Source organism: Ornithodoros turicata, chromosome 4, assembly GCF_037126465.1.
Source record: "Ornithodoros turicata isolate Travis chromosome 4, ASM3712646v1, whole genome shotgun sequence".
Classification (NCBI taxonomy): Eukaryota; Metazoa; Arthropoda; class Arachnida; order Ixodida; family Argasidae; genus Ornithodoros; species Ornithodoros turicata.
In genome coordinates this window covers 58862460-58877728 of record NC_088204.1, presented here as the reverse complement: position 1 = coordinate 58877728, position 15269 = coordinate 58862460, and the positions used below count along the sequence as shown (strand labels likewise).

The following is a 15269-nucleotide window of genomic DNA, read 5'->3' as shown; positions in this document are numbered from 1 at the left end:
ACAAAGGCACCACGGCCGTTTACCTGTATTTCGGTCATAAGTAGTGTCCCCCGATGGAGAATCCGTTGCCTACAAGGCATATGCACCTAACTCTTCACAAAATTTAAGCTGTACTGGTGCTGTTCGCCTTGAAAATTACCGTATTACTCCAAGTCATTGCAGACGCCCGGCAGTGTTGCCAAATCTCGTTCGCAGGAAGTCGCTAGTGGCGCCCCGAAAAGTCGCTAAAAGTCGTTAAAATTGAAACTGAAAGTCGCTAAAAAAGTCGCTGCCGCTATCGTGCCCTTTTTCTTCGTTGCATGTTATGAAACAAGGTGGTGGTGGTGATGGCGAAAGGGCTTGCCGTTGTCAGCCCCACGTATGTGGGCAACGTCACGAAACAATATGACACGTTATGAAACAATATGGTGACAGCCCTACCAAGATGATTCAGCGAATGAGCCCAGTGGATGGCCGAGAGAGAACATGAAGAAATGGGCATGACTGGATAAGAATGAGAGAAAGTAAATGAAATTCGGCACCTTGAGCATCTTCTGCAGAACTTTTTCTCATTTTATCACCGGGGGCACTGAACATGGTTTGTTTATTGCTTACAAAAAGTTCCGATGCCTTCTCGTGTTTTTGCGACCTGCTTGTCTTACAACCTCGCATAAATCGCACGCTTGCAATATAGGTGCACAGCATCCTTCTGTCAGTCTTTGACTGGACGAAGCTATCCCTTGAATACTGGCAGCATCACCCAGCTCATGCGGTATTTCTGATGTTACTTAAGAGGTATTTTGGAGAGCGCTTGCGTCTAGGCCACGTGGCGCAACAGAAATGGGGCAAACTGGAAACAGCTCAAAGAAACGAGCGCTGTGAAGAACAACAACGAAACTGCACCACTGCACGCTGCAGGGAACACGCTGAGAGATCTCCGTTACAGGTGATTGGCCCTGCGGAGTTAGAGCCAGCGAAAAGTGGTGCGATTTCATATTATATAATATGAAATCGCGCCACTTTTCTCTCTCAAACTCTAGCGAACAATATTCTTCGCTAGAGTTTGTTGGCCACTGAAATGTGACAGGAAAAATCACGATTCTTCCTGACTTTATGAAGGAGTGTTTGCGTCGCTAAAAAGTCGCTGAACATGTCAGAAAGTCACCAAAAAATCCGCTAATCCCAAATACAAAATTTTGTCGCTAAACAGACCCCGAAATCCGATAAATTTAGCGACTTTTCCCCAAATTTGGCAACACCGAGACGCCGCCATGTTTCTCCAGCCCCAGCGGCGTTTGAAATCTTCCGCACACAACGGGCTATGGCATCACGTGAGTCTCTCTTCTGCGCGTTGCGAAAAAACAAGCCTTCTGCGCAGATTTCTCCTTTGGCGGCGACGCAGTCAGACGACACAGCGGGAGAGAAGAAGGAGGCGGAGGGTCAAGAGCGAAAAGCAGTGTTGCCAAATTTGGGGAAAAGTCGCTAAATTTAGCGGATTTCGGGGTCTGTTTAGCGACAAAATTTTGTATTTGGAATTAGCGGATTTTTTGGTGACTTTCTGACGTGTTCAGCGACTTTCTAGCGACACAAATATTCCTTCATGAAGTCAGGAAGAATCGTGATTTTCCTGTCACATTTCAGTGGCCAACAAGCTCTAGCGAAAAGTAATATAAAATCGCTCCACTTTTCACTGGCCCTAACTCCTCAGGGCCAATCACCTGTAACGGTGATCCCTAAGCGTGCTCCCTGCAGCGTGCAGTGGTGCAGTTTCGTTGTTGTTGTTCGCAGCGCTAGTTTCTTCAAGCTGTTTCCAGTTTGCCCAATTTCTGACGCGCCACGTGGCCTAGACGCAAGCGCTTTCCAAAATACCTCTTAAGTAACATCAGAAATACCGCAAGAGCTGGGTGATGCTGCCAGTATTCAAGGGATAGCTTCGTCCAGTGAAAGACTGACACAAGGGTGCTGTGCACCTATTGCAAGCGTGAGATTTATCGAGGTTGTCAGACAAGCAGGTCGCAAAAACACGAGAAGGCATGGGAACTTTTTGTAAACAATAAACAAACCGTGTTCAGTGCCTCCGGTGACAAAACGAGAAAAAGTTCTGCAGATGATGTTCAAGATTATGTTTACTTTCTCTCATTCTTATCCACTCATGCCCATTTTTTCATGTTCTCTCTTGGCCATCCACTGCGCTCATTCGCTGAATCATCTTGATAGGGCTGTCACCATATTGTTTCAGAACATGCAACGAACGAAAAGGGCACAATAGCGGCAGCGACTTTTTTAGCGACTTTAAGCGACTTTTCGGGGCGCCACTAGCGACTTCCTGCGAATGCGATTTGGCAACACTGAAAAGGAGTGCTCAAACGGTTCTTTGTGGACACAGCGCGGATGGGGTGCGCACGGTGTCCACAGGGTGATATATGTGGGACGTCTGCTGCTGTATACTCATTGGAGCATCCCAACTAACGCGTCCAGGATGCGTTCAATGGATGTTCACTTTAGGCTGCGGATGCTCGGACCCTTGTCGGCTGTCCGGGGGCGGTTACTGGTTCTTTGGGACATTACAGGTATTGTGAGACGCTTCAAAGGGCATGTGCTAACACCAGCAAACAGAAAGAGGTTGGGGATGGAGAGAATGACACGCGTTGGCATCCACACAGAACCATCTTTCTTCGTGCGCCCAACCGCGCGAATCGAAAGCTCCCGCTGCTTTCGGTGATGCTTTTCCGGTGGGAAGCAGAAGAATTGCACACTGCTACTTATGCCTTGAATAAACAACACGACGACGGCGCAATACATTATGCAACTTTACAAAGCGTTGCGAGAAAAAGCTTCGATGAGTCGTAGCACATCTTGTAACATACTTTCATGTGAACAAACATGGCGGCCACAGCCAGAAGTCGCTGTGCATGCGCGTACACGTACCCAGAAATGGTCCATTGACTCAAGACACGTGGGCATCGTGCATGTGGCTGAATGCAAGACGATGGCGATGTGATTGCCGCTCAGAGCAGCTACAAACCCAAGTCAATCCTAAATAGCTCTTTTCCCTTTGCTTTCCTGTAGGTGTTTAAGACGCATGTCTTCCCTACTGTCGGCACACCAGTCGCAGTGATATCTTTATTTCCTCCGTATCGTAGTGCAAGCCAGTATTGCCATGATACCGCCAGGTATGATGATGATGATACCTCTACCAGCTGTGATACCGCACGTGCGAAAAGTGTACCCTGGTTAGTGACGTGATTATTTTTGACTGAGTCTGCCTTTCATGTTTCGGTCACATGATTCGCTTTCAATCACGGAATGGCATAAAAATATTGAAACCTCAGAGCATTGCGTCGGTTCTCATTTACGTCTCTTGAAAATAAGTCCAAATAACTTTTCTAACGCCTAAATTTTTTATCCGTACGGTCCAGAATATGTGGGTGTATCTCAGGCTTCCAGAGGAGCTTTCTGGATGTCGGATTTCCAAATATATCGACCAATGCAATTCAGTTGCTTCTCCAGTTTCAGATACTTTCCTAGGCACTGTGAAAAAAAAGAAGAAAACACGATATGTCTCACGTCAGTTCAGGAAGATTTTATTGGTCAACTTCCGTGGTAACCTGGAAGAAAAAAAACATTTTGCTGTGATTTTATTTCGATGGACAAGCACAAAACACGAGTATACGTTTGATAGCATTAGCGCTGCAAAAGCTGCGCTGTACTGTAAGACAAGAAAATCTTGATAATCAAATAAAAGAAACCAGTGCTACAAAGATGTCAGTCATTAACATGCTTCCATTATGATCTCGGCGATTTATATATTATGCCTGTGTCACAAGCGGGCTTCCTTTAACAATCATTGAATCAATGGCCCTGAACAAAATGGGAATATGGTCATTGAGAGGATCTGCCAATACCTGAAGCTCCGCCCACTTTTTGAGCGCTCTGGCCAATCACGAACAGAAAAACAGCTCGTTATTAATCCCTGTAACACGCAGGCCGTCTTCAATGACCATTCAAACTAATGGCTACGTATAAAAAGCGGAGTCTGGCCATTAGGGGGACCTTCCTATACCTGAAGCCCCACCGACTTTTTGGGCTGTCTGGCCAATCACGAACCTTAATACAGTTCGTTATCAACCCCAGGTAGACCAAGCTATATTACACGCCTATTCACTGGATGCTTCTATTTTCAAGAAACTGGACGTGATAGGATTGAAATGAATATCCCTACCCAGCGAACCATATACATCCCAGGTACCTCCTGGCGATGTCACAAATTGGATGTTAGGGTATCCATGGGAGCTTCACAGAGAGACGTTTACGTAGAAAGTACATCCACGCGACATCCAGATTCCTACTGTTCTCACATCCCAGAACCGTCGCATAGACATCTATTTTGGATATTTGGATGCTCCGGGGATATTTTAAAATTTATGCTATTTTTGTGTTCAAATGAAATTGATAGTGATTGATTGCTATAGCAATTGAATGCTACACACACTAATTAACCAAAAGGGCATCTACTTTGGGAAGCACACCCCACTTGGGGAGGGGTGCCCAGCAACCTTTCAGCCATAATCCAAGACCAATGCAGACCGCGCGTTAACAAATGGGCTTTCGCCTTTCACCATATGAGACGCAGGCTCCCTTTTTGGCCTCCCACCCCGGACGCGGATTTCAAGAGATAGGAGAGCGAGCATATACTGAAATACAAATTGTTGGAGTACGTTCATCAAGTGTAGCGTGGCATATCACGTTGGCAACGGTGACGTCTTTGCAGTTAACTTGCGAGTCTGCAAACGATGTCAGCGTATACCTGCGAACGTTCCTGACGCCCATCCTGGAAAGTATCATATTTTTAACTCAAGCTACCGTCTATAATGTGAGTACTTGGTAAATAAAGTAGTAAACCCAAAAATTTTCCCCGTTTGCTTACGTCATGCCACTATAGGTCACGTGTCCTAGATGTCTCGGAAAAGTAACGAACGCTTTGTCCTTTCTTTTTACATCTACCAGATGTCCAAGGAATATAGAACGTAGCACACTTTTCGAAGTCGCATTGTGGACGTACAGGTAACGTCGTATAGACGTCGCGGACATATGCGACGTGTGCGACCTTTGTGGGACGTACCTGTGATATTTCCTGGTTTACTCGGTAGCAACCTACCAACGCAATGGTTTTGGGGTCACCTTTATAGACATCATCTCGATGGAGAGGGGCATGTCGTGAAGACGCAGAACCGCTTGCAAGCAGGGCTGATTGGACAGCAGAACCGTTTTGCCGGTTGAACCGCTGGTTCGAACTTGGAACATACTACTTGTATTATATTTTAATTATAAAAACATTATATTATTATTAATATTATATTATAAAACATATGTGAGGAAGGAAGGTGTGTGTGTGTGTGAATAAAAGATCGTCGTACAATGCAAATTTATAGGCATACGCAGCGTTTATCTTGTGATCCTTGTCTTTAGTGAGGCCTAACGAAGTGAACGAAACATATTTTCACGTAAGTATAGGTAGCGGACCGTAATTTGAAAGCGATTTCCAAAATAGTTCCATGATTGTATATACTTAAAGAACAAAAGTAAAGTAGTTTGCGGTAAAAAAATCAAAGCCCAAGCAATTTGCGAGCCACGCCTCCATTTTCGGGAAAATTCTGGTGTCATGGCGGATACCATAGAAAACAGCAGCCGATGAAAAACACTCAAGTTCGATTGAGGTCGAGCATCTTTGTTAGACTCCTCCTAACAGTCAGACCCTCTTGGCACTGCATTGCACGCGTGAAGCGCCATCAAGCGTGTAGCATGTCAACTTCTAAAAGGGCATTGGATCCAAATGCTCGTTGAGAAGCGGACATGTCATACGCTTAGTTGTGCTACGCACACAACAGTGCCTTGTATTGAAATGGAGTCTGGACATTAAAGGGACTATGAAATTTCCCGAACCCCCATACTTTTTTTCGATGGAAACTGTTCTTCCCGCAGAGAAACTAATATGCCGCAAATTTTTCCGGACTAAATCGCTCCACTCTGCTAGGAGCGCGCGCTGGAAATGTCTCTTCCGCGTTCCTCCTCTCCCGCGCACATTCTCCCGTCGATGGTGTAACTGTACGGACCGCACTTCGGTTCCCCGTTACGTCACCGGTGTTGCACAATGGCAAGTAATGCTGCGAGCTCGCGCTGTGGCTGCCGCCGCCCAGCCGCACATACAAGGTCACAAGGTCTCTGATCGCGTCTGAGGGTTGAAGTTGAAGCATTACGTTTTCTTGGTTGGAGGCGTTCGGATAACACGCTATAATGAACAGCTTTTTGCATGTGAATCGTTTGCTACAGTTGAGCTGGCAAGTATGACATGTGAGCTGTACTTTTTTCATCGAATGTATTCGTCGTCTGATCTGCGGCCGTTCACAACAAGGAACTCACGCACCTCCGTGGCTTTGAGAGTTTTGCTGACGAGTTAAGGCGGGGTCCCATAGCCTCGATTTGAGCAGCAGCAGCAGAGCAACAGCAGCGGAGCAGCAGAGCTGCAGCGACACGAGCGGTCCCATAGCACTGGGCGAGAGCAGCAGCGCTGCCGAGCTGCAGAAATTCCCTGCTGCTCTCGTATCCGAATTTTTGGTTGCTGTGCTGCCCTGTTGCTCTGCAGCCTGAGCAGCCGGTCTCGAAAGTCAATCAGGAGGCTGGTTGGTATTGTTTTCGTTCGACGGTGTTTAGGGTTAGCAGGGCGGTGAGTGACGGCAGAAGGTTTGTGTCTGGTTGTTCTGTGATTTGTTTCCGAAGACCTGGATACGCTTGTGATTGCCAGTAGTTTGGAGCGAGTGTTCAATCATCGGGTGCGTGAGGTGCGCTTTCAGTACATAATTCAGTTCATAAAGTTCAATAAAGTGTTCGACCGAACCTACGTGATACGTATGCTGTGTACCAGTTTAGCTACATGTTCGCTTGTTTTCTGGAAAGTACTTCAAAACCCGTGACCTGATAACGTACAAGCAAATTGCCGTCTGAAAACCATACCGACCACATTTCTTGTGGTCGGTATTCCGAGACCTTGCTAGGTGGTTGTAAATGAAACTGACCCTCGAAAAGGGTTAGATGGAGATAGACAACGTTCAGACAACAAAAAAAAGGTACGATAGATAATGAACCCATCCCTTGTGAAAACAGGCAGAAAGTGAATACTAGCAGAAGGGGCATTTGTTTTCGTTAGACAATTTTATTTCACTAAGAGCAACGTACGCATTTGACAGTCACTGTAAATCAAAATATCGAATACTATAGCAACGAGGCAATATTTATACAACAAAATCCCGTAGAAGAATCTCCACACAACACAGCAAGGACTGTTCTGCACAGCAGTAGGACGAACCTACGTTGAATGTCACGAAACTGACTACACATCAACGAAGAGTCAATCAGGTAATACGACGGCTCAGACCACCACCACACTCATTTCAAAGTCCATTTATGAGCTCCAAATCCACAATATATCTCTCACACAAACGCCTTTCACCTAGGATTGCGTTCCTAGGTGTGTGTACTAAAAGGCTTAGCCGCTGCGTACGCCTTCCGAACGTGCGGAATGTAAACAACGCCACAGTTGCCAACACGTTTCGTGTTTCCTAAGCCGCTGCTGCCGCTAATTCAAAACGAAGCTATGGGACGCCTCCAGCAGCAGAGCAGCGGCAGCAGAAAGCTGCTCTGCTGCCATGTTGCCGTGTTGCTGCTGCTGCACCGCTGCTGCTTTGCTGCTGCTGCTCGCATAAAGCTATGGGACCCGGCCCTTACGTGGGCCTCTAGCGATTCACCGCAACATATATTGGGTGTATCGCCGTCACCACTGGAAAGTGTCTGGTGGTTGCTTCGCGTTGCAGTTATATTTACGTCAGTTGCAGTTATGTTTACATCTTAGCAATCTGACAACAAAGGAAGTGCGTTGTGAAGTGAGGCTGTGATATTTGGAAGATGCCCCCGTTGTTGCTCGATTTGTTTGCACGAATTATCGTAAAAGACTGGGTGACCTAATGGTCTAATGTTTTGTTTTACTTTGTTTCAACTCATTACATTTACATCATTACTGTTATTATTCAAAGGAGCTTCGCGCCTTTAGGCGATTTTGATTTACTCCGCATTTATTGTTTACAGGTGGCAGATTATGTTTCATGCAAGAATTTATTTATGAGCACGTCACGTATTCTGTATTCAGTGTTGAACACGTCGTAAATCTGAACATTTAGCGTTGCCAACCACCGTGGCTACAAAAACTCAGCTGTAGAGTATTCTGTAAGAGTATTCTGACATCGTATTGATTTCTGATAAGTGTTTGTCGTTTAACAAATTTATTGTTCAACCAGATTTCCAATACTGTGTAATACATCCATAACCCTAAGACTCGGGGGCACAATCTCACGACACTCGTATGTGCATCAAGGACGAGGACATCAGGGTCAAACAGCTGAAATGTCGACATATAGCTTAAATAGTACAATAACTAAGACCTAACATCTACACATACATATTATATGCTATACATGCATAATTTTTATTTTTAATAGAACACAGGATATGTTCTATTTTACACTGTCACACAGCTCATCTAACATCTGTATTGACACCAGTGTTACCAGCAAATAAGGGCTGAAGTAGCTGCACGGTCTTGCAGGATGCCCAGAGCAAGTTGAGCTCGTTGAACACAGCAGTACACCACTGGTATGATGATGGTTGGTAGGGTTATTTTTTGGTAACGTGAAACAAAGCGCAGAGTTGTAGCAGGAACAAAATCTCCTGAGGACATAATGTATCAAAGGTAGGTTCCTTTAATTTAGAGGTGACCTGCAGAGCACTTGCTGGAGTTGTCTTGGCATGTTACCCTGGTGAAAGACTTCAGCTGCCATGCACATGGGCCGCCCTGATTTGAGAAAAGAAGATAACACAGTACACAACCGCAGTTCCGGTGAATGCAAATGATGTAATCTAACTGAGCAATGATTATAAGATAAGAAGTGTAAACAAGAAAATGTCCCCCTCAATATCACATTTGTGCACATGATAAAGCAAACTGTAGATCAAATAACAAAAAAGGTTAAAAGAAAACTTGTGAACAATATACAGAGCCCGAATGGTAGACAAGACACTGCATTAAAGAGGAATCTGGAAAGAGGGTGCACAGCATTTGTCTGCTCTGAATAGTGGGTTACAATGATCATGCTGTCTCATTTAAGTGGTTTCAGGCTCCGCTGAGGAAGTCACCTGTGAACATGAAAACAGGTCAGTGAAGAGAAAAGAACGGATACGTATGTTCAACATATTACATAAATGTTCTGTTGAAATATGGTTTCTAAGATCATGCTAAACGAAGCGTACTTTTATCAACAGTGCACCACCTGAGTTTAGGGACTAGATTCGGTAACTTCTACTTTCTTTCTCTTTTTCTTTTTTTACTCTCTCTGTGCCGTAAGCGGCGGCAAGGTACAGAGTCACGCAGATGAGAATTAACCCATTCACACAATCCTGAAATCTATGACAGTATTTGAACCACACGGACTGAGAGACCTTTGTCAGCTCCAATAACGAAAAATACTCACACCTTTGCGCCGTTTAGGTGGATGTTCTTTCCCAGGTGTGGTCAGGTATTGTGATGGTGCTACACCTTGGTTCAGACGACACTAGGCTCGTTATCCAGTACGTTGAAGAGGTTCAGCGTACGCTTCGTAAATTCGATCATGCAAATGTCCGCTACAAACACGAGCAGTTAGTCGATGGCACCGCATCGTCTTTCCACTCCGGCGGTCCGATTGTTTTGTGGCGTCAAAAGCTGTCCGTCTCGTCACTGATAAGCATGAAACATTGGATACCAGGCAAATATTGACGTAAATTGGCGCAACCAACTATCCAACATCGTCTCGGCATGTCGACGAAAACCACAGGATGCGACGATCGCGCGAAAGCTGCTGTCATGGAGATTTCTACTCCCGATGAACGCATACGCGAGATCCTACGGCGCATGCTCCTGGCGGGATTCCTCGGCTCGGCAACACGTCACGATGACGTGTTGCTGAGCCGGCCGTGGTCGCGTCAAGTTGCCCGTTGTGTCTCCGCTCGGCAGCTCGCCACGGCGCGGCGCCAGCTGTCCTCCCTTCGCCGCTCCGTTTAAATTCGCTCCCGAGAAATCCACTCGCGCGACGAAGGTAAAATTTCGGTTCTAGACTCAGAAAAATGTCTTCTTTCGAACGAAACGAAGAAAAAAATCGTTTCATAGTCCCTTTAATGGAACCCGCATACACCTGAAGCTTCACCCGCTTTTTGAGGCGTCTACTCTATCACATGTCGAAATACGTTTTCCTATTACAGGCCATCCAGTAGCTATACCTCCCCCTTATTTACTGGGTGCAAACCATGCTCTGGAAACAGGATTGATTTGGATTGAAACAGAAAGCTCTGGGTGCATACCAAAACGATCGAATTTACGGCCACTTTTATCAACGCCATCTGCATAGTGAGAGGCATGTCAAGAATACTCAGAACTGCAGAAATGTCGCAGAAATGGTTGTTGGCAGAACTGATTGGCCAGGAGAACGAAAAGGTCGCTTCTTCGTGCACAGACGGCTGTCGGTAAGACTTTTGATCACGTAACATAAGCAGATGGAATCGAAAATCGGCAAAGTTGTAGGTATAAATAAAATTCAATAATATACTACAAAATCTTACGCATGAGTGGCGTCTTTCCTGCTATTTTCTTTGGTTGTGGTCTTCACTAGGCCTAACATTAGCGACGAAACACATCATTTTCGTGTAACTAACTAACGATGTGTAACAAACTATGGCGGAGCGAAAGTTGAAGCTGATTTTATAGATATATACGCCCATGAAATGCGCCCAACTTTGATTGACAGGGCGAGGCTCTTTTTTTAGGCTCCTCCTAATGACCAGACTCCCTTTTAATACACGCTACTGGTTCAATGGTCAATGGTTTGAATGATTCTTGAAGAGAGACTGCCCGAGTAGATCTTACACGAAATAGGTGACAATGGGAACGAGACCAAAAAGGAAAGCCGGTTGACGAGGACGCCCAGTCAGCTTGTCCGTCACAGTACATCTGCATAGACTACATCAAAATACAAGGCGTATTTTTTACAGATTTTTACAGATTCAATTTACAGAGCGTATTTTTTACAGCAACTACTGGATGCTAAGTTACCTAAAATCAGCGGCGCGTAGCCAGTGAAATGCACTACCAGAGGTATATTTCGGGGGGGGGGGGGGGGGGGGGGGGGGGGGGGGGCTGACTACCCCAGTGCATAAAATACAATTTTCATTACAAGTTTTTTTGTAGTTGTGAGACAGTAAAATTGGGGTCAGCTATTATTTTAAGCCTGAATCGTGCACGTACTTATACGACATATCCATCTCCAAATTTCGCTATACGCAAATGAGTCTGCGACCAAATGTGGCCCTAGTCGGATCTGACTAGAAATTTTTCGAAGGTACATCGAACCCTTTCGAATCTATGCTGTGCGAGATCACTAAGCAAATCGTTTTGATGGAACCGTGGGAACTGAGAGGAAGAAACAATTTAATGTTTTATTTGCGGGTCTTAAAGGGACTATCGCATCCGGAGACATGGGTAGGGAATGGTTACGAGAATGCTTGGCATCATTCGACAATTCATTTCAGCAGTTATCTTGGCTGGAAAATGTTCCTGTGATAAATAAACGAGTTTTTTCGATCAGCGAAACATCGGATGACGTCATTGTGACGAAGGCTTCAACAGGACCAATGCCAGGTCGGCGCACCGCCGGCGCGGCTTCCCCCATTTCCTCTCGGAGATATCGTCTGCTTTGTACATATGGCGCCGTGCATGTCTCTGTGTATGAAACAACCAATTTCCTCGAAAGTGCTGTGAGTTTCGCTCAGTGGTGAAATTGCAACATGTCTTCGAGTTCGGGAACGCGTTGTAATGTTCCTGGCTGTAAAAAATCGTCTGGTGCGAACCCAGAATTGACATTTTATGGGGCCAAGGACAGGGACACTAAACGAAAGTGGGAAGCAGCAATCGCCGACAGTCTTCCTGTCGTGGCAGAGGAACTGCACGTTCGGCACGTTTGTTCCTCGCATTTTGCCGACGAGGCGTACGTGGAGTCGGACTTATTGCAATTCCGTATGGGACTGTCAGCCAAACGAAAGAGACTAAAGCCCGATGCTGTGCCCACATTGTTCGATGAGCAAATGGAAACCACCGACATGCCGGATGAGCAGGTAAGCATTTGTTTTCAATTCATTTCGAATGAAGCCCTACAAAAGTGTGGTGTACTGATATAATAGGTCACGAAGTGGCTCCAGGTAGGCGATCGAGATCTAGCTGACTCAATGTAAACACACTACACTCGGAGTGTAATCACGTACAATAAAGGGGAGAGTACATCCTACCAGATGTCGATTGTGCTGTTCGGAGTATATAACAAAAAATACGTACGGAAGTACCTTTTTTCACGCTCTATCCGCCGATTTCAGCCATTTGTTTCTGCAAATGCGCGCCAGAAAAAGTACACAATGAAACACCGCTACCGGCAGTGATGTACCAGACACTCCTAGCCCCCACCAGCACCCTACGTATTTTTTTGGCGACATCCCTCTATAACTTGCATTATTCAAATTAACTGTTTCTCCTGTGTCTTTCTTTGCTCATGCAACCCAGCATTTTTGTGAACTACCAACGTCATTTTTGTGAGCTAGTGAGAGCAAAGGAGGCAGCTTTCCAACAGAATAACAATTAGGCATTACAGTTTTATGCATCATGTCTCACATCAGGTGCTCAATTTCTGTCACAGGTGGAGAGAAGCAGCTTGATGGAATCTGCTTCAGGTGGGTACAAGAAACTTCCATTAGGAAAGTCCGTGTTGTACGGTTAATGAAATGTGAATTCTGATTTACACTGAATGTTCATGTTGTGAAACCGGCAGCTTATGCAGGAGTATCAGCCTCTACAAGTGATGCAAGTGGGAGTTTAGTTCTGCAGCACATGACAGCCACATCATCAGAGGATGGTATGCTTTCCAGTTCACCTATCACACAGCTCAAACAATAAGACTGTAAATTATGAACCAAAAAAGAACTGTAGAAACAGACATGGTGGTGGCAAAGTTTTGCCTGAGGGTGACACGCTAGCATCCAATATAGGGTACACATGTTTTGAAAGGTGGATGCAAATAATCCACCACCCATCTAGCAAGTCACGTTTTGCACTCAGTCCGATGAAAAAATGTGCCACACCTGTGTTCTATAAACTTTTGTCCAGCACTAAAGTGTAGCTGAGCCTACAGCTATGCAGCTTCCCAGACAACACAGATGCGTCCCAGGGACGTCCCAGGTATGCCTCCATGCGGATGTTGCAGACATCCCAGAGATGACCGCAGTTGGTTCCATAGACGTCACTGGGAGATCTGAATGAAACTCCAAAGTAAGTAACAGTGACGGTCCCATAGACGTCCCTCGAGATCTCGAAAAGATTTCTGAGGGACTTCTCCGGTACCTCAAGCCCACGCTGGTAGGAGGCTTCACAGCATAGCATATTTGCTCTGCAGAGGTGCTAGCCTCATCTGCTGATTGTTCTCTAGGCTCGGCGGTCATCGGTATCCGGTGCGCGTATTTGCGAACTCCACACTGTTAGTGTGTACGCTATAAGGAAACCACATTCGCTTTTATACAGGGAAAAACTGCCAGTTTATTAGTTTCCAATATATTTGACCTTCAAAGGAACAAAATATCACACTGCACAGTTCCTATAGCAATCCAAAATCCTACAAATCACATTTACTTGGAACATTGCACAGACGAAAATGACATGTGCAACACCGTAAGCATGACATCACATCTGCGTAAAGAGAACAGTTTGGCTTGTCACAGCGACTGATTCGTTCCGGCACAGTGAATCACTAGACAGAGACGGGACACCGGTTATATTAAAAGCCAAGTCGAATTGAATTCAGAAGTTGAAGCCAAAAAGGTAAGGTGTGGCACTGGTATGCCCAAATAAGAGCACTTGTAGCAAACTATGCATATATCGACATACAGATACAAGCAAATTAATATAATGCCGTTTCTGAGATTGCCACAAAGATCCATAGAGAATTTTTGTACGCACAAGTCCTGTCAGCTTCCACACTAAAAAAAGATAGGAACGATAGCTTGCACATCCACAGCACATTTTCGCTTGGAATATTAAGTTTTATCTATAACTTTTGTCACAAATTACAAGCAATTTAATAATTTTCTCATGCTGAGAAATTAAATTTTCAAAATTACAGTTCAAAATTTGCCGTGTTAGTATCAGATTTTTACACCATGAATCCAGAGCTGATGTCTGATATAGCGTGTCCCTATAAAAATACACAGCTTACTACAATGGCAATTTTAATAGATTTTTCTAACGCGCAAGGCAACATATGCTTGTCTCATAAGCGAGCGGTGCAGTTTTCAACTAAGTAACCGAAACAAAGCTATGTATCTGAGTACACACAGTTTAAATGTCCTCTTTGTTGCTTCCATCTGCTGCTCCTGATTTGTGACGTTCCTGAGTTCGCGATGCGTGGTACAGTCACGACATAGTTGTCTGTTTCATTTCCCTCCCAAGAAGGTAGCGACGCTTGAGGCACCCGGATCTTCGTGATGTAACCTGACAACAAACAAAACCGAGACGTCATTAAATATTTAGATCATATACTTCATTTCGTTCCAGGGCGGTATACAAAATGTTTTGTTATTGAGAATACAATTTAAAAAAAGAAAAAAAGAGCTACTTAGATACCGCTTGGGGCGAAAACCTGTATGTACGGCTTGGGACAAAAGTTCACGGAACAACAGGGTGTTGCATTTCTCCAATGGAGCGACAACCTAGCAGCAAAAAGGGATGGATAGAATAGCTCGCCACCTGTTCCCTATTGGGCCGCTTCGTGGTAGCTAGCAGGGAAGCGCTCCGATGAAGAAATACGCAGGTGCCGTGTTCCGTAAACTTTTGTCCCATGCTGTACTTATACTGTCCACCATAGTATACATATACACACAGAAAATAAATAGATTGCATTATTTAGCTTATACTGATTGCTCTGAAACAGTACAGGAGGTAAACATGCCCAGTTCGCAAGCCTCACGTGGTAATACAGGTCAGTGGCATGCCAAATGGAGCCCCTGCAAGCAGGGACACACTTGGAATCCTATCACAAATTTAATTACCTTGGCATTGTTGATCTGCTCATGAAAAAAAATTCCCATACGGGTCGTACAGTAGTTGTTCATTGGGA

At 45.1% G+C, this 15269-nt stretch overlaps 1 long non-coding RNA gene across 2 annotated transcripts in view; it reads right to left on the bottom strand.

Moving 5' to 3' along the window:
• Positions 1-3540: 3540 nt before the first annotated feature.
• LOC135393235 (uncharacterized) overlaps positions 3541-15269 on the bottom strand; it is a 69939-nt gene continuing 58210 nt past the window's right edge. For both annotated transcript variants that reach the window (XR_010422542.1, XR_010422543.1), the window contains exon 5: positions 3541-3587. This is a non-coding gene — a long non-coding RNA (uncharacterized LOC135393235). The remainder of the gene's footprint in view (positions 3588-15269) is intronic.